Genomic DNA, 19,002 nt, shown 5'->3' with positions numbered 1-19,002 from the left:
TATTGGAGTTGACGCTAATTATTACTATACGTAACGTTGCAGTAGGTATAGTTCTTGCATATCACGAAGGCCACTGACTCATGCTTGTTTTTAAGTCGTGTCGGTGTACGTAAGGTACACTAAATGTGGGCATTTGACAGCGCTTGCTCGCGACTGATTGGTTTGACATGCACGCACACTTACGCAATGACCATGTAAACGACGTTACTACAAGTAAAGTTTACTAGCCTTCGTGAATTGCAAGAACTGTACCAGGAACCCATAAAGCTGATGATAGTAAAGTAAAGGCTTCCGGAAGCAATTGAAATGCCTGCGTTATATAGAACATTCGCGTTAATCTACTCTAAATGTGTCTCTGGTGTCGCGTTTCGCTTCTTCGGGAACTGATAACATAAATTTTACCTACAGTACTTAGATACTATAGGTACATATTATTTATATGATTTTTTCTTATATGAGGGTATATTTTACCAAAACATTTTATTTACAACTTATGAATCTATCTGTAATCTGTCGGTTAGTTACTAAATGGCAAAGTTATTTGTTGTAGGAAAATTATTTGATAATAAAAATGAGATCTTTAGAGGAAATAATGTATTCTTCACTCTTCGCTCTTCACTCTTCACTCTTCACTGTTCACTCTTCACTTTTCACTCTTTACTCTTCACTCTTCACTCTTCACTATTCACTCTTCACTCTTCACTCTTTATTCTTTATTCTTTATTTTTACGTTTCACATGTACAACCTTCCCGCTCGCTGGACCGATGACCTGAAGAAGGTGGTGAGGAGCGGATGGATGAGGAAGGCGGAGGACCGTGTTTGGTGGCGTGCTCTTGGAAAAGCCTATGTCCAGCAGTGGACGCAAACAGGCTGATGGATTGGATTGGATTGATGTACAACCTTAAGTAACCGACATACTAGCTCTTGAGCGTTGCAAAGCTGAAGCAGCAATGGGCTTGGTCATAAATCGAAGAACCGATAGACATTGGAGTCTCAGGGTGCTGGAATGTCAACATCGCGCCATTGACATAGGAAAGCAGCCTCGCGCCGAAAAACGCAGCATTGGCAGACCCTCCACTAGATGGTTAAATGACATCAAACAAGTCGCATGGGGCTGCTGGATTCAGGCAGCGTAAGACCGTGGGACTATAGAGTTATGGCCAGCTGTGGAGTGTGGACGTCTATCAATAATTGGCAACGACGAAGACGTTGTTATTTGTCAAAAAGACCATACTGTTGACAAAGTAATGCAAGCCTCTATTTCACACCTTAAGGGTTGAATTTTAAAAAATCCTTTCTTATCGGATGCCCACGTCATAATAGCTATCTACAGTGAAAATTTCAGCCCAATCCGTACAGCAGTTTAAGCTGTGCGTTGATAGATTAGTCAGTCAGTCAGTCAGTCACCTTTTCCTCTTATATATTTAGACGAAGATCTGGCACGCGCTTGGCTTCCTCTCTATTAGAGTTTGTCAAATAGATTAGCTACCAAGATAATCCTAATCTCCAAACTATTTTCTCGAGGGACATCAAACATTACAGTACATCAAGTGCTCAAAGTAACGTCTCAGAGGACCTCCGGTAGATGAGCTGTGTACTAAATAATTAATGAGTTGCCCGTTGGACGCATTTACACCGACATTAATCCCGGCAACATAGGTACAATAAAGGAGTTGTTTTCAATTACAGTTCTTGCAATTCACGAAGGCTACTGAACTTTACTTGTGGTAACGTTGTTTACATGGTCATTGCGTAAGTGTGCGTGCATGTCGGACCAATTAGTCTCGAGCGAGCGCTGTCAAACGCACACATTTAGTGTACCTTACGTATAGTGGCCTTCGTGAAATGCAAGAACTATAACTCTCATATGTCATCATCACTACCTCACTACCCATATTTCTACTCGGTGCATATTATAAATGCGAAAGTGTGTTTGTTTGTTTGTTGGTTTGTCCTTCAATAACGTCGCAACGGAGCAACGTATCAACGTGATTTTTTTGCATGGGTTAAAGACCTGGAGAGTTGCGTAGGCTACTTTTTAACCGACTTCAATAAAGGAGGAGGTTCTCAATTCGTCGAAATCTTTTTTTGCTATCCCGAATGATTTATTTATTTAATAAAATGCTGGTACAAGAAAATAAAAAGTTCCCACGGGATTTTACAAACCTAAATCGCGGCACTTGGTATCTGACTTACTTTGAAAGTTGAAAATACCAAACATTATTTTTGTTCATGAACACATTTTAATTTTTTTTGGTAATGTAACCACAAATTCACGGTTTTCGGATTCCTCCCTTTACTTGTGCTATAAAATCTACCTGCCTGCTTACAACGGGAAGCACCCTATAAATTTTCTTGATAGACTCGACAAACCGACAGACAGACAAAAAAGTGATCCTATAAGGGTTCCGTTTTTCCTTTTGAGGTACGGAACCCTAAAAATATTGTAAAAAAAGAAACAGTGTGATACACAACCATCGTTATTAGAGTTTTTTGAAAGTTGGTGACAAAAGTTGAGTAATTAATTTTGAAGCTGGGAAGAAGAGATGGACGATCCAATTTATCATCGAGATTAATTAATAGTGAAAAAGTAATGATCTCCATTAAAACATGAATAATCATGATCGTGACGTAATTTGAGAACCGGTCAAGTGCGAGTTGGACTCTCACACGCAGGGTTACGTACCATCGTAGAAGATTTATATCACTATGCACCTACAGTGCGACAAGGCTCTTTTGGCGCGTGGCGAAAATCGGAACTAACATTGCCGTCAACTATCCCCTTTGTTCTTGTTTGAATAGTCTAAGCCTTTGTTCTCCAACAGCGTCCCCCTGTCAATGTCATTCAAGTGCCAAAAGAGCCTTGTCGCACTGTACCTACTTTTTAATGTTTATAATTAGCAAGGCAGCCATTTTGGACTTTATTATTTGTTGTTATAGCGGCAATAGAAATACATAATCTGAAAATTCCAACTCTCTACCTATTACAGGCTCACGAGATACAGCCCGCTGACAGACAGACGGACTGAGATACAGACGGATAGACATCGGAGGCATAGTAAGAGGGTCCCGTTGGTACCCTTCGGGTGCGGAACCCTAAACAGCAGTCTCTAATTGCTGTCATTATTCCAAGAGTGACTCTTCTTATTCTCAAGACGCTGCAGGAAATTAATATTGAATGAAAATTTATTTATTTCCACTTGACGGAACAAAGCTTTAGGTTTACCTAGGGCCAGAGTTAGTCCGCTTCCATCTTAGACTGTATCATCACTTACCGCCAGGTGAGATTGCAGTCAAGGGAATACGTTTTGTATCTGAATTAAAAAAAAAGTAATACACTTCTTATCAAAAAAATCGAGATGCTTCCAAAAAAGGTGTTGCGAGATATTTTTATATTTTTAAAAGGAAATAGGTATAACGCACTTAAATAACTTCAAAAAGTTTAAGAGCCCAAGATCGTACCACCAACCCCCCAAAATGAAGGCCGCAGTCTTAGACTAAGACACATAGGCAACCACTAGACCCTCATATTGAAAATCTATAGTTCAATCGAAATAAACTTCAATCTTACCTTTGTTATGCTCGAAAACTATACCCTATCCGCGGAAAGAAGTTAGTATAGCACTCTCTTTTACGTAATCCCATACAAATGATAGAGGCAAAAATCTTAGTTGGCAGTAACCATTTTGAGTCACCAACCAATCACAAACAAAACTATATTTTCTAAATTGAATTTCGAATGTTTTTGAAAACATTTTGTAATTGAATTTCGAATGTTTTTGAAAACAATTTCGAATTTAATTTCGATTTTTTTTTACATTTTCGAATTGAATTTCGAATGTTTTTTTGAAAACATTTTCGAATGTTTTTTGAAAACATGTTTGTGATTGGTTGGTGACCCAAAATGGTTAACGTCCACTAAAATGGGATTACGTAAAGAGAGCGTATACTAACTTCATTTTGCGGATATCGTAGGTATAGCATTTTTCTATACCGTTCCCACAAGTTTATAAACACACGCTGCCCCAGTAGATTTATGGCATGTTTTAATGTTCTTATTGGCGTTCACGCTTGCTCGGTAGCGGGTAGTGGGACTTAAGTGGTTGTTTGGACAGCTGACGGAAGGCTTTGATGAATGTTCGCCGTGCGTGATGTTAATCCAAATATTGGAGAATATTATTACATCAGCATAGAAGTGCTTAGTACCTGCTTTAGGCTTAGTGCATGAGTAGGCTCCTGCGGTAGTGGAGCTGTGCGGGAGGGGTGACCGTTGTCACAAGTTGACTAATCACCGAGCGCTCGCCACATGAGTAGATATCCCTACTGAGGGGAAGTTCGATACATACTTCAGAGTTCGATACATACTTCACAGTTCACACTCCTTTTGAAAACATTATGGAAAATTATATATTATATATTTAATAGCTGTTAATGCTTTAGGAAAGAAAATCTTTTTCTTCAAATTTAAAGCATTTTCGCGATTTGACATGTCTTGCTTTCCCCTTAAGTGGGTATTACCGATCGATTACTACCTCTGTATATTTATTTACAACTAGCTTATGCTCGCGACTTCGTCCGCGTGGACTACATAAATTTCAAACCGCTATTTCACCCCCTTAGGGGTTGCATTTTCCAAAATCCTTTCTTAGCGGATGCCTACGCTATAATAGCTATCAGCATGCCAAATTTCAGCCCGATCTATCCAGTAGTTTGAGCTGTGCGTTGATAGATCAGTCAGTCAGTCAGTCAGTCAGTCAGTCAGTCAGTCAGTCAGTCAGTCAGTCAGTCAGTCAGTCAGTCAGTCACCTTTTCCTTTTATATATATAGAAGACTAGCTGCCCTGGCGAACTTCGTTCCGCCTAACAGCCGATTCAAATTTTTAAAATTTTTCTCTCCGTAAGAACCATCCTCGTACTTCAAGGAATAATATAAAAAAAGAATTAGCAAAATCGGTTCAGCTGTTCTCGAGATTTGCAGTTTCGTTCTTGTAATATTGTTATTATAATTTAAGAATATTGTAAATATTACATAATATCTAAGTGAATTAAGTGTAAAAGCGAATTATCTAATAATTATAATAACCTATGTTTTGCTTTACCCTTACAGAGTCTCATAATATGTGAGATACATTGTCATTATTGTAAGTGGATGCATGTGAAACGCAAAATAAAGAATCTATCTATCTATCTATCTATCTATCTATCTATCTATCTATCTATCTATCTATCTATCTATCTATCTATCTATCTATCTATCTATCTATCTATCTATCTATCTATCTATCTATCTATCTATCTATCTATCTATCTATCTATCTATCTATCTATCTATCTATCTATCTATCTATCTATCTATCTATCTATCTATCTATCTATCTATCTATCTATCTATCTATCTATCTATCTATCTATCTATCTATCTATCTATCTATCTATCTATCTATCTATCTATCTATCTATCTATCTATCTATCTATCTATCTATCTATCTATCTATCTATCTATCTATCTATCTATCTATCTATCTATCTATCTATCTATCTATCTATCTATCTATCTATCTATCTATCTATCTATCTATCTATCTATCTATCTATCTATCTATCTATCTATCTATCTATCTATCTATCTATCTATCTATCTATCTATCTATCTATCTATCTATCTATCTATCTATCTATCTATCTATCTATCTATCTATCTATCTATCTATCTATCTATCTATCTATCTATCTATCTATCTATCTATCTATCTATCTATCTATCTATCTATCTATCTATCTATCTATCTATCTATCTATCTATCTATCTATCTATCTATCTATCTATCTATCTATCTATCTATCTATCTATCTATCTATCTATCTATCTATCTATCTATCTATCTATCTATCTATCTATCTATCTATCTATCTATCTATCTATCTATCTATCTATCTATCTATCTATCTATCTATCTATCTATCTATCTATCTATCTATCTATCTATCTATCTATCTATCTATCTATCTATCTATCTATCTATCTATCTATCTATCTATCTATCTATCTATCTATCTATCTATCTATCTATCTATCTATCTATCTATCTATCTATCTATCTATCTATCTATCTATCTATCTATCTATCTATCTATCTATCTATCTATCTATCTATCTATCTATCTATCTATCTATCTATCTATCTATCTATCTATCTATCTATCTATCTATCTATCTATCTATCTATCTATCTATCTATCTATCTATCTATCTATCTATCTATCTATCTATCTATCTATCTATCTATCTATCTATCTATCTATCTATCTATCTATCTATCTATCTATCTATCTATCTATCTATCTATCTATCTATCTATCTATCTATCTATCTATCTATCTATCTATCTATCTATCTATCTATCTATCTATCTATCTATCTATCTATCTATCTATCTATCTATCTATCTATCTATCTATCTATCTATCTCTCAGGCATTCCAGTTTTCGCAGAATATTTTCCTTCACAGGTAAAGTATAGCACGCGACAGGACGAGATAGCAAATCGGGGTGGTACGCCCCGCACATCCGCACAGCCCCCACACTAACCAGGAACGGGCGAGCACGGGTCACGTGCGGGTGTGCGGGGCCGCCCCGCCTCATACCCTGATCGCCATTTCGACCTGTCGCGTACTTTATTTTATGTGACAACTCGAGATATGGGTTTAATTTCATAGCTCGCTAAACATAGGCTCATTGAAATAAAATGCTCAAGAAATGAAATAAAAAATCTAATTTCAAATTTCTCAAATTTTTAGACATTGCTTTAGGTGTTAAGTTTTATTTTAGAACTAGTTTATGCTCGCGACATCGTCCGCGTGGACTACACAAATTTCAAACCCCTATTTCACCCCCTTAGGGGTTGAATTTTCAGAAATCCTTTCTTAGCGGATGCGTACGTCATAATAGCTATCAGCATGCCAAATTTCAGCCCAATCCTTCCAGTAGTTTGAGCTGTGCGTTGATAGATCAGTCAGTCAGTCAGTCACCTTTTCCTTTTATATATTTAGATAAATATTTTTGTTATCATTTGAAAAATTCCAATATTTTTTTATTGTCGATGACAAGAGGTCTTAAACATAAATATTTTGCAATCGTTATTAAACTCTATGTTTAAGTAGGTATCAAGGTTTATAATAAACTGAAGTTGTTGATATTATAAGACTTCTTTCTACATTTCGTGATAAGAAACATAGATGTGTAACGTGTAGATAAGTATATGTGTGGAAACCGGGCCATTTGAGCGATGTTAATTCGTTTTTGAGCCCTCGTCTATACCTACTGTTATAAGTCAATGCATAGTCTGCTAAACATAGTCCCTTTCTAAGAAGTATAAAATAGAGAAAATAAAAACCGCTGCACTATACAAGTGGTCATCAAGGGACCCGTGTTTTCACTTATCCACTTCCCAAAAATCTTATTACGAAGGGCTTTCTGTTTACCGCCGTCTATGAATAACACAGCATTGTTGAATAAACTATGGCCGGCCGTTGCTTGGCTGTATTACAGTCAGGGCTTGGTCACAAGCAACGCGTGACGGCCGCGACGTATGTTGATAGCCGCGAAGAGGTAATGTCTAGGAGTTTGACAGGTATTTTGTTGGTCCATAACTACACATACGGAATCCGAAAATATTTATCTCCATCTCTACAGTGAAAAACATTACTATTTTTAAACTTTCAAAGCTTAGAGTTAGTATGGTTGAAAATAATAACGTTTATCCATTCATCATCATCATTACTACCGGCTCACTACTGAGTACAGGTCTCTTCTGAGAATGAGAAAGGTTTGGCCATCACACTGGCCAAGTGAAGTTTGCCAGAATTCACAAACCTTTAAGAACATTATAGATAAATCGGAGAACTTTTTCCATTACCTACATAAAAATTGAATAAATGATATTTGAATTTGACTATTACTTAAAATATAGAAACTGTATGAAAGCTGCTAACGTCACGCGCCACAGGTTTGTAATTTTCAAAAAAAAAAAACAGTTGCCGCATCGCATCGCTGTCGTGCGTTCAGTGTAATGTTCTGTTGTACTGCCCTACAAGCGTAATGTGCTGCGGCAGCGGCGTGTGTAATTCTTTGTACATAACGAATTTGTCTGATTGTGACGCGATATGTCAAAGCTTTCAGTGTAACTTCTTGTCCCGTTGCTGCCACCGTCACACATTGCGCGCTCTGTGTGACCAGGTCTTTATAATTTCCTCACAAATTATCTTGCCGCAAGTAATTTCAGACCGCAGAAGGGTTTAAACTCTGCTTACATTATCGTATTACTGTTTTAATGTTTTGTAAATTGTAAGGGTCTTCAGATTATGAGGATATACGTATTTTGGTGTGCAATAAATTTTATTTTATGGTTATCTCTCTAAATGAGAAGGGAAATAGCTCACCCCGCCAGCTGAGTGGGAATTGGCAGACTTTATACACCTTTGAGAACATTATGGGCCATATTCCACCTTCCTAAATCCTATGTCCTAAATGGTATAGTTACCGTCAAACTAGCCAACTTTGCCATTCAAAGATACTTTACCCAAAAAGCAATTTAAAAGCAAATTCGCTTTGTAATTTTTTTTGATAAATTAACATTTAAACCAAAATTTGTTCGATTTTGATGACGGGCAAAGTAATCCGGACTTGTAGCCAACATTGCCCACATCGATTTTTCATCCAAATATAATTCTTAAAAATACGTGGAAAATACCACTACACACCATTAACCACTAATTTATCGCGGCTCATCGTTATAATATGGTAGGCAATATTATATCACGTTTATAAAGCATGTTTAATGTTTATTTCATCTCATAAACATGTCTTTCCGATTTCGATATCACCCTGAAATTGAGAAGTTACCCTCAAAGACTTTATCGACAATATTTTGCCATTTGCGAGTAGACATACCTATTCTTTGATGGGGAAGCGTTCTGACATTTAATGTAGGGGTGTATAGACGAGTTTTATTGATATCTACATTTCATATCGAAGTCAGGAAATTCAATGACGCGTAAAGTTAGGGTGAGCTTCCAGAGCATACTGTTGGCTATTGTGCATCGTCGATTTTTTATTCTCTACGTTACAAGCAAGTTTTTTCGACGTTAAAAAAACGGCGACAAGGACTAAATTTTTCCTTTTTCCTCCTCCTTTTTTGACTTCAAATAAGAAGGAGGTTCTCAATTCGTCGGAATCTTTGTTTTTTTATGTAGATTCCCAGATTACTCGAAGACGCCTTAACCGATTTGGAAAATTCTTTTTTTGTTGAGCCCTTGACTGCAATATCACCTGGTGGTAAGTGATGATGCAGTCTAAAATGATAACGGGCTAACCTGGAAGGGGTATGGCAGTTTTTATTAAACCCATACCCCTTTGGTTTCTACACGCCATCGTACCGGAACGCTAAATCGCTTGGCGACACAGCTTTGCCGGTAGGGTGGTAACTAGCCACGGCCGAAGCCCACCAGACCAGACCAGAAATTTAGAAATTATAAAATTCCAAACCCCTGCCAGGAATCGAACCCGGGACCTCCCACTATTAAGACCACAGCGCTCACCACTACGCCAGGGAGGTCGTCAAAATTGTAGGTAAAAAAGGTTTGAATTATATGTCATGATCTGATGAACATCTTCAAAGGTAGATAATGGAACTCCTCGACGGATAAAAATAAATTTCTCGCTATCAGTGTAATAGCTTAGTAAACAGTAAGCTTCTAACCAGGCATAGCATATTCTAATACATGGGGCCACTAAGTACGAGATTATTCGAATATTAGCACTTAAAATATCCTGGCATTATTTCGCCATAGCTTTTAATGATGGACTTTGGCCCTAAACAAGACTATGTCTATTTCTGCGCCGCCGACGTAATCTTAAAAGGGGTCAAAGTTAGTTGGGCATTGTAAAGGGACAATTATGTAAATAGAAAATTCCTTATTGGTGGTATTTTTACGGTCCATGTATTTTAAGGTATTTACACATAACGCGACGCGTAACGTCTCGTTGAGTAAGAGTCAGCATAAGAAGATTTTGGCCATAGCTCACTACGCTGCTTAAGTGTAGATTTGCAGACTTCACACACCTTTGAGAACATTATGTAAAAATTTCACCGTTATTTTTTATTGCTTAAAACGAGTAAAACTCCCAAAAGTTAGAGGTGCGTGCCCGGGATCGAACCCCCGATCCCATGAATACGAAGCCGACGCTATCACATCTTTTTCTAGTAAAGTCCCTGTATTGAAATTGAACATCTGTATATAACTGTGATGTTCTACCATGCTGGCTGCTGTCAACGCCAAGCGACATTTGTCACAATGCATGACAGTCAAGGAACTTGTAACTAAACGTCGTCGAGGCTTCGACGTCACTACATTTGACGCTAGGTAGGCTATGAAACGACTATTTTTCTTCGATATCACGTCACTCGTAGCCTAATAATTTGACATAATCGCTTCAGGATCAAACTGAAAGTTCCCTCATTCTAGTCCACTCTGACCTCGTCGCGACGTCGCGCCCTGTAATTGCCGTTGCGGTTGCGATAACTGTCTGTCCAGACCTTTAGGGTTGGACCTATTTTGTTCAGTGACCGTGAAGGCAATATTGCCTCGAATCCTCCATTAGACGGGTATTATTATTACGATGGGAAAGCTCGACTATTGGGCCATTTAATTTTGTTACTTTGAGCAATGCGAATAATTTTTTTAGCTAAATCTTAGGAGTAATGCGCATTACGGAATAGCAGAAGTAATTCGACGCGTCTAGCAGTACCCTTATTATAAATTATGCGAAAGTGTATTTGTTTGTTGGTTTATTGGTTTGTTGGTTTGTCCTTCAATCACTTCTCAACGGTGCAACGGATTGACGTGATTTTTTGCACGGGGATAGATAAAGACCTGGAGAGTGACAGGCTATTTTTATCCCGGAAAATCAAAGAGTTCCCACGGGATTTTTAAAAACCTAACTCCACGCGGACGAAGTCGCGGGCATCAGTCACACATATTTATTTTTAACTGGCTGATGCCCGCGACTTCGTCCGCGTGGATTTAGGTTTTTAAAAATCTCGTGGGAACTCTTTGATTTTCCGGGATAAAAAGTAACCTAAGGCACTCTCCAGGTCTTTAAAGCAAAAAATCACGTCAATCGGTTGCTCCGTTGCGACGTGATTGAAGGACAAACCAACAAACCAACATACCAACAAACCAACAAACAAACACACTTTCGCATTTATAATATGGGTATGGACTATAGTACTGATTTGCATATCAGTACCCATACTATGGGCACACGAGTAGATATCAGCTGTGCTATGGGTATCTACTGATATGCAAAAATAATAATGTACCTACAGTACGAAACTAGTCGATTGAATACGCTGCTATTTATTTATTTTATTTATTTATTTATTTATTTATTAATTCATCAGACATCAAAGGCCCACAATATTATATTAGTAACTATCTTAACCTATGTTAGTAACTATATTATAATATAATGTATGTTAGTAAGAAACTTATTCTATGTTAGTTAATATAATTAATATACTTATTAACTAATGCAGACATCCAGTGCGCTTTGAGAGCGCTGTCTTGTCTGCTATCACCTTCAGGATAATGTTGGGACTTCTCTCCAACCTACTTTTGATTGAGGCGATCCTTTTCCGTATGATTGCGAAGAAGCCGTCTACACAGCGCAAACATACCGGACGCGCTACCGGACCGAGGCAGTCCCAACATTATCTATATATATAGCTATAATGCTACCTTTTTTGTTATTTGATTAAAATAATGTTGTCATAAGCTGCTCACTCAGCAATTTCTGACATAGTACACCAAAGAGAAATGCTCGCGTGCCGACCACCTATCTCACGGTAGCCAAGCTAGCTCCAAGATACCCAACTAATGAAGACAAAACCCCTATCTAAGTATATTTTATTACCTGCAATATAGAGACTTGCTAGGGATAACTTACAGGGATTAATATGAATACTTAGCCGTTCATTGTTTTCACCTTTTGGCATCAACTTTATACTAAGTTAATATTTTTAGGGTTCCATACCTCAAAAGGAAAAAGGAACACAAAGCACAGAAAAAAAATCCGACATATTTGATGGTAGGTACCATGTAGGCAGAGGCGTCTTTACCTATGGTGCAGGGTGTGCGGCGCACACGGGCGCCGGGTCTAAGGGGGCGCCGAGCGCCCTCTAATGCGACACCTCCAAAGATGCGTCGATGCCGGCGCTCTCAAAGACCCTGCGCTCGTGTTATGGCCGACGCCGTCATCATTTAAAATTGCACCATTTGCATCCGAATTTCCGTTTGAAAATATAACTGTTAGTATTCCATTTTGACCTTGCTCCTACTAGACTAGAGGGCGCCAGGGTACTGGATGCACACGGGTGCCACATGGGCTAGAGACGCCTCTGCATGTAGGTACCTATTGAAATGTGTTGTCATTGCTCACTCAACAATGAACCAAAAGCTTAATTTGCTCTAATCCGCTACAGGTCGAATCTGTATAGTGCAACATGCAGCATGCGAAATGCACCGCCCGCCCTCCCACTGCTAAACATGCAGGAAGAAGCAGCCACCAGGCCAGCAATACGCACCACCACCACGCAGCACCACACAAATCCCAAACACACTCGACGCACATTTCGCCCCGACACCGGACCATCCTCAGGAGATGTAAACCTTACAGTGCACAATTGCAATTGGATTACAGCAAATTAAGCTTTTGGTTCATTGTACTTATATCATGGACTTCCGCAAAGTTACGCCTGCTTCTATACAACATTGCTCACTCAGCAATTTTTGACCTAGTACACCAAAGAGAAATGCTCGCGTGCCGACCACCTATCTCACTGTAGTCACGGTAGCTTGAAGATGCCCAACTAATGAAGACAAAAACCTGTCTTATCAGCAACGTTACTTGTACAGCACATATTTTATTACCTGCAATATACAGACTAGGGGTAACTTATTACACGGATTTATGAATAGCCGTTAATTTTGTAGTAAAATGTTGTTTATTTATTCATGAAATTAATATTTCGCATTTGGAGAGACCGATTAATTTTCCTGAAAACATTTGTAACCCTAGGGCTAGTTTGTTTTTATAATCATCCATATACCCTTATTATAAATGCGAAAGTGTGTTTGTTTGTTGGTTTGTTGGTTTGTCCTTCAATCACGTCGGAACGGTGCAACGGATTGACGTGATTTTTTGCATGGGTATCGATAAAGACCTGGAGAGTGACATAGGCTACTTTTTAACCCGGAAAATCAAAGAGTTCCCACGGGATTTTTGAAAAACTAATTCCACGTGGACGAAGTCGCGGGCATCAGCTAGTACAATATATTTTTTCTATGTAGGTTACTACTTATATTTTTAACGGGCGCGGTGACGAGCGCAAGCGTGTTGTGATATATTATATCACTGCCGATATTATAAATACGAAAGTGTGTTTGTTTGTTGGTTTGTCCTTCAACACGCCGCAACAGAGCAACGGATCGACGTGATTGTTACATGGATATACCTGGAAGATCAGGCTACTTTTAATCCCGGAAAATTCAGGAGTTTCCACGGGATTAGCTACTTTATAAGTTCCAAACGTAGAAGGCCAGCACGTTGGTTAGTAGACATAAATACGCGCTTACGTTTCTACCGTTTACGTGAACTAATTTCAAGTGTAGCTGTATTTGCGCTATATGGTCCCAAATAAAATAATATTTATTTTTTTTCGACGATAGCTGAAGACGAAAATATATTCAAATTAAAAGTTAATTAATTAATAATTTAAACTAAAACTAAAACCTTAAAAAATATAATATTATAACTAAAATATATTATTAAAAGGAGTCCCTTTAGGCAAGGTTCCGAAGATACTGGCAGCGTTCCCCCTTTGTATAGCTAGGCTAATTCTTTGCCCGAGGTAGCTGCCAGCTCTTCATATTTATTTGTTTAAAGTACCTATTATAGGTTTTAAGGACGGCAATGTATTGGTGGTTCCTTTGGTACTACAATTAATGTTCATGGGTGACGGTAATCACTTAACATCAGGTGACCCGCTCGTTTGCTCGCCATTTTTACTTTAAAAAAAAGGTGCCAGGTTACGCAAGGAATTTGATTATAATTAAAGTACAGATAATATTAAAGCTATCAAGCTATTAAAGGAATGAGATATCTCGTAAAAACGTAAAGCCGTCCGTAAAACACGGACCGTATCTCGTTTACGCGCTCTTGAGCCACGTAACAATGGGCAACTATCACACCGTTCCTTCCGCAATTGTATCAGTATACAGGATGTAACCAGAACGCTAGCAAAAACGAAGACGGGTGATACTACTGATGATTACTGATATAACAACACAAAAAAAACGCGATGAAATCTAAAAAAGAATCCTATATTCTGTAAACGTTTACGATACATTGCGAATAAAACATCTGACTGACGCTAGAGGTCAAGGAACGCTGCGTAAGCCAGCCATTCGGAGTCGATGACAAGTCGTAGGTGGGCATTAACCCGAGTTTTGCATGCTATGCATTGCGTGGTTGAAAAATACTATATCACTAAAACTACAAAATGAGGCAAATGATTATTGGTATTGAATTGTGTTTAGGTATAACAAAAACGCTAAGTTTTTGCTAGCGTTCTGGTTACACCCTGTATTAGATATAGTAAGGTTAGTCCGTTGAGTCTGTGTGCACTACATCGGGCTACAGCAATTCAGTGCAAATTTGAGATGACCAATATATATACGACCAATAAAAGACCAAGGCACGATCAAGACACCACCAAAACTAGACCAAGATACGCCCAAGACAAGACCAAGATACGACCAAGGCAGGTTAGGCAGGACCTGGATAAGACCAAGAATAAAGAAATAAAAAACCAAGCGAGCTCCATCTTAGGCTGCATCATCAGTTTCCAGCAGATCTGATTGCAGCCAAGCGCTAGTCTATAACTTTAAAAAATATATAAAGTATTTTCCTAATATCTTAGATTTCGGTGTCATATGCGGCCTCCAAACCGTAAAATGAGTGAAATCCAAAGGGGCGTATTGTTATGGTTCTGAAGGAATAATAATGAGGTGCTCATGGATCTGGTAATTTGGTTCGATGCTTCCAAAAGCAAGTTTATGGACCCGATATTTCGGGAGATATGCTTGAGGTGGTTATAATAAAATAATACAACTGGTAAGACTGAAAAGATCATCACCATCATCATCATTGCGTGACTTTTTCGAAAAGAAGTTTGGCTGTTATCGTCCGAAAAGTTTCCCTATCTGAAGCGCCTTTTTTTCATATGTGTGTCCTCTGATTTTTCCTCTAACATGATGGTCGAAAATTTTTCATAGCTGACATGGCTTTAGGCGAAATGGAATTAAAGGTTTACACAGGTGCACAGACGCGTTGCGGGCGACCGCGGTAGTCTGGGCCGCCCGAGCACAAAGTTGTTGCACGCTTTTTATAAATATTTCTACAGCATAACCCTGCGAGCGGTAGTCTGGGCCGCCCGAGCGCAAATTTGTTGCACGCTTTTTATAAATATTTCTACAGCATAACCCTGCGAGCGGTAGTCTGGGCCGCCCGAGCGCAAATTTGTTGCACGCTTTTTATAAATATTTCTAGAGCATAACCCTGCGAGCGGTAGTCTGGGCCGCCCGAGCGCAAATTTGTTGCACGCTTTTTATAAATATTTCTACAGCATAACCCTGCGAGCGGTAGTCTGGGCCGCCCGAGCGCAAATTTGTTGCACGCTTTTGATAAATATTTCTACAGCATAACCCTGCGAGCGGTAGTCTGGGCCGCCCGAGCGCAAATTTGTTGCACGCTTTTGATAAATATTTCTACAGCATAACCCTGCGAGCGGTAGTCTGGGCTGCCCGAGCGCAAATTTGTTGCACGCTTTTTATAAATATTTCTACAGCATAACCCTGCGAGCGGTAGTCTGGGCCGCCCGAGCGCAAATTTGTTGCACACTATTTATAAATATTTCTACAGCATAACCCTGCGAGCGGTAGTCTGGGCCGCCCGAGCGCAAATTTGTTGCACACTATTTATAAATATTTCTACAGCATAACCCTGCGAGCGGTAGTCTGGGCCGCCCGAGCGCAAATTTGTTGCACACTATTTATAAATATTTCTACAGCATAACCCTGCGAGCGGTAGTCTGGGCCGCCCGAGCGCAAATTTGTTGCACGCTTTTTATAAATATTTCTACAGCATAACCCTGCGAGCGGTAGTCTGGGCCGCCCGAGCGCAAATTTGTTGCACGCTTTTGATAAATATTTCTACAGCATAACCCTGCGAGCGGTAGTCTGGGCTGCCCGAGCGCAAATTTGTTGCACGCTTTTTATAAATATTTCTACAGCATAACCCTGCGAGCGGTAGTCTGGGCCGCCCGAGCGCAAATTTGTTGCACGCTTTTTATAAATATTTCTATTTAAAATTCTATGTGCTCTGTTACCGTAAAATAATACCGTAATCCCTTAGTGTATTAAAGGTTGTTAGTGTTTATCTCAAATTGTTATAGTTTTAGAATTAATTATCAGGTTTATTTTAATTTAGTTAGTAATAGGGCTGTTATTATAGGGCTTAAAAATATCAGAGTAAAAAACTGCTATCTAACAAGCTCTATTTGGATCAACAAACGAACAACCTTGATCCAATTCAGATTATATCGCTAGATTGTCTAATACAAGTCTAGGCGTGTGGAAAAACCGGCCAAGTGCGAGTCAGACTCGCGCACAGTCGTATTTTTTCGACATTTTGCACGATAATTCAAAAACTATGATGCACAAAAATAAATAAAAATATGTTTGAGAATGCACAGATGAAGATCTTTCATATGATACCCCACTAGATATAGTTATCTTACTTCGGATATTGAAAATACTAATTATTAGTTCATGACAACAATTTAATTTTTTTTGTGTGATGTAACCACAAATTCAAGGTTTTCAGATTTTTCCCCGAATGTATGCTATAAGATCTACCTACCTGCCAAATTTCATGATTCTAGTTCAGCGGGAGGTACCCTGTAGGTATCTTGACAGACCGACAGACAGACAACAACGTGATCCTATAAGGGTTCCGATTTTCCTTTTGAAGTACGGAACCCTAAAAATGAGAAAAAAATATTCGCAAACTTGGCACCGGCCGCCGTTTTTTTTTCGCTGGCCAATTGACACAGTTCGAAAGTAGTACGACTATAGTGGGCGGGCAAAACAAACCGTTTCAAAATAAACTAATTTCGACGCGAGTCGCGTAATTTTTGACCCCATTTCGTGGCACGGGTATTACAGTTCCCAAGTGTAACAAGTCTGAAATTCAGTGAATTGGAGATAAATGTGAGAAGGGTTTCCATAACCTATCCAATATTTCCAAAGAGAAACAAGTAGGGATATTATTATGATTGTATTCACTTTGTCACTTGGACCAAAAACTTTTAAGCTTATTTTGTGGTTTAACGACATATTTTAACGTAGATAACGGCTACATACCTAGTACATACCACGATATATTTTATGTTTTTATGTGTCCATATTTCAATCCAATTTAACTGCTGTGACTCCCGTGCTCTGTAGTGAGCCGGCAATGGGTTAGCAATAGTAGAGCTATACCAATTAGATCTTTACGATAGGATTCCACCTTCACCAGTTTTTCTCTCGTATTTACCCACGTACCCGAACCCGCAAAAACGTTTTTTATATTACGCAAGACTAGAATCACAAAGCATCAGATAAAGTAATAGTCAAGCTTGAGTTGAAATTTAGAAGCTCTGTCTTTCCATGGAAATTATTTACCTATATGGGATAATGACCGCAAATTTGGTCGGCGTGAGTTTCGGTTTTAAAAATCCCGTAGAAACTCTTTGGTTTTTTGGGATAAGAAGTAGCCTGTAATATTCGTTCCCGGGATGCAATCTATCTCTGTATCATCTATATGGTACATATCATCGATATGGTATATCATCTATATGGTGCCTCAACTCTTTGATTTTCTGGGAGAAAAAGTAGCATGTACCTAATATTCGTTTCTCTGGTCTGTGTTTCCATAGTAATAGTTTACCTATACGAAATGATGTCCGCAACTTGCGTCTTAGCTTAAATACTAACTACTTTCGATTTAGGTTAAGTACTAAAAATCTCGTGGAATAATAATAATAATAAGATAACATCACAAAAAATGCTTGTTATTGATTGTAAAAATATTAAGCTATCCAGTCTTTCGATTGTTAAAAATTCTTGAGGAACCCTAACATTTCTTTTCCAGTGTAGGTACTACAGATGGCCAACAATGGTCCCGAATATAGACTGCGAGATTTTCCGTAGCCCGGGGCTGCCCGGGGTAATGCCTTGTGAATACGGTATTTGACGACTAGTCAAATCAGTAACTTTTTATCAAACGTCTAAACGCGCGCTTAGTATGCGAGATTCTATGAAATGCCAGCACGTGACGTAACAATCATTTGACGTACTTCTTTAGTTTAATCGATAATTTAAAATCGTTATTACACTTAAAACTAACAAAGGACGTGGATTTTACGTATTTTGGAAGACCCTTTATTTAATATTTAAGTGAGAAATAATTTATTTTTGATATAGTCAAATACCCAATTGTTAAAAATTCGTGAGGAACCCTAACATTTCTTTTTCAGTGTAGGTACTACAGATGGCCACCAATGGTCCCGAATATAAACTGCGAGATTTTCTGTAGCCCGGGGCTGCCCGGGGTAATGCCTTGTGAATTGGTTTGCAAATCTTCCATGTTTGAACTGTCCGGACTTTTCCATATTAAACTGTACTTTTCTGTGCAAAAACTGATGGATGGAAACTTATGAGATTTGTTAATACAGGGTGTAACCAGAACGCTAGCAAAAACTTAGCGTTAATGTTATACTACCTAAACTCAGGCCTACGCCGCCCGTAGCGGCGACTATAATACGTAAATTGAAAATT

General features: G+C 38.5%; 1 protein-coding gene across 2 annotated transcripts in view; it reads left to right on the top strand.

Annotated features, from left to right (window-relative positions):
• rols (rolling pebbles) overlaps positions 1-19,002 on the top strand; it is a 324,504-nt gene that overhangs the window by 20,963 nt on the left and 284,539 nt on the right. The window lies entirely within an intron of this gene.

The sequence above is a fragment of the Maniola hyperantus genome, chromosome 11 (assembly GCF_902806685.2).
Source record: "Maniola hyperantus chromosome 11, iAphHyp1.2, whole genome shotgun sequence".
In the NCBI taxonomy this organism is placed as follows: domain Eukaryota; kingdom Metazoa; phylum Arthropoda; class Insecta; order Lepidoptera; family Nymphalidae; genus Maniola; species Maniola hyperantus.
The sequence above is the reverse complement of the archived record's forward strand: the minus strand, read 5'-3'. Positions and strand labels throughout refer to the sequence as shown.